Consider the following 2,414-nt stretch of genomic DNA (forward strand, 5'->3'; position numbering starts at 1 on the left):
TGATCTGGTTAAACTGATTAATAGTGTTATTCAGTTTTACTATATTCTTACTGATTTTCTTTGTATTTTATCAATTGTTGAGAGAGAAAGATTTAAATCTACTGTAATTATAGATTTTTTATTTCTATTTGCAGTTGAATAAGTGTTTGCTTCATGGATTTTAAAGCTCTGATGTTAATTTTACAAATATTTAGGATTGGTATGTACTCTTGATAAATAGACCCATCTGACATTATAAAATGATTTTCTTTTTTAAATTTTAATTGTTGTTCATAAAATGATTTTCTTTATCCCTAGAAATCTTTCTTGCTCTAAAATCCACTTTTGACTTTTGGTCATGATGGAGATGTACATGACTCCATGCACAACCACAGCAAAAACTACAACTAGACTACAAAATAAATATCAACCAGAATTATCAAAAAATCAAGCTGTACAGAAGTCTGACAACCAAGGATTTAAAGATGCCACCTTCATCCAGAGGGGTAGGTGGGGCAGCGAGGTCTGGTGAGGCACAGAGAGGTGGAGAGGTGCAGAGAGGTGTGGTGGAGTGACACGGAGAGGTGCAGAGGCATGGCATGGGGCATTTTTATCCATGTGTGGTGGATAAAAATCAGGAGGGATACCTCTGGAGTGAGGGATCCCAGCACATGCCAAACCACCCAGCATGGTGTTATAGCTCCAGGAAGATAAGTCCCCATAACTTCTAGCTATAAAAACCAGTGGAAGTTAGGGCGGTGGAACAAACTGTAGGATTCTCAGGAGACTCCTTTTAAAGAGTGCACAACAAACTTAGGATTTACAGAGACTCACTCCCTCTGGGATTCAAGACCAAGGAAACAACTGGAAGGGCACCAGTGGCATATGAGAAGAAATTGAAGTGACTAGCATAAGGGCCAGTCCTGGGAGACATCCTCCTGGGCAAAACTCCAGAGGCCATACTGCAGCATTGTCCCCTCTCCAAGCTCTCCTCCACACAGAGCCACAGAGCAGTGACATGGGTAGCCCTGCCCTGGTGATTACCTAAGGCTCTGACTGATAAAATTTACAGGTGCACTTTTCTATAATAGGCCATGCTACTAAGACAGGGAATGAAAGCAGCTCTACCTAATACACAGAAACAAACATGAACAATGGTGGGGTGATTGCCTGTGGGAATGGGTGGTGCTGGGTGGAAGAGGCAAAGGGGGAAAAATCAGGAAAACTGTAACAGCATAATCAATAAAATATAATTTGAAAAAGAAAAGGAAAAGCAATGCTGACTATATACAATCTAAACAAAACTATTCATTAAACACATTTAATTAGGGAAATCATATTAAAATAGGTATAATGATAAGACATTTAATAATATATTGCTTATTTTACTTAAGTCTTTTGATATAATTTAACTACATACAACTGGCTATTTTTGTTTCTAATATATTAGTCTAAAACAGTGATTTTCAACCCGTATGCCATACTGCAAGAATTTTTTTTTAAGATTTTTATTTTTAGAGAGGGAAGGGAGGGAGGGAGAGAGAGAGAGAGAGAGAGAGAGAGGGAGAGAGAGAAACATCAATGTGCGGTTACTGGGGTCATGGGCTGCAACCCAGGCATGTACCCTGGCTGGGAATCGAACCTGCGACACTTTGGTTCACCCGCACTCAATCCACTAAGCTACCCCAGCCAGGGCTTTGCAAGAATTTTTAAATTTAAAACATGCAATACCTGACTATTTAGTCAGGAATACTGCCTTTTTTTCCAGTTGCTTTGCACGTTGTCAGCTCTTCCTCCTGTGTGAGACTGAAACAACTATAATAAATTTCAAGTATATGCCTAACACCTCCTTGGTGCTAAAATTATAAGGAGTCCACATTGAGACCTGGGACTCATGGGTGTTCACAGCTTTTCTCCCATGGTTCTGGTGGTGTAGCAATACTCTTGGAAAGAGGCAGCCTGGCTCTCTTTTCTTCCTTGAACTTTGTTTCACTTCTCTCTGAAGTGCCACCCCCAAGCCTCCAGAATAAGGGCACTGACATTTTTTTCCTAGATTATCAAGTAGAACAATGGTAACAACCAACACAATAATAGCAGTCTAGCGAGAATGAATCAGAATCATACCTATTATTTGTCAAATTGGCAAAAAAATATATTTTTTGGTCTGCTGAAGAATTTTAGTAGTTAGTTTACACGTTCCATGATGTGAAAAAGGTTGAAAATTGATGGTAAAACAAAGTGTAGAAACTTGAAATATTTAACTCAACAATATATGAGTTAACTTTAATTTTTGTAAATCTATGGTGAACCTTTCTCAATTTCTTTTGGCTGTTTTATGCCCCATATTTTAAAAAAACACATGAGTAAAAGGGAATCTCACTCTTTTAATGACTTCCCTTTTTTGGTTGACTCCACCTACATTATGTAGCCTTATG

This window comes from Phyllostomus discolor, chromosome 2, assembly GCF_004126475.2.
Source record: "Phyllostomus discolor isolate MPI-MPIP mPhyDis1 chromosome 2, mPhyDis1.pri.v3, whole genome shotgun sequence".
Classification (NCBI taxonomy): domain Eukaryota; kingdom Metazoa; phylum Chordata; class Mammalia; order Chiroptera; family Phyllostomidae; genus Phyllostomus; species Phyllostomus discolor.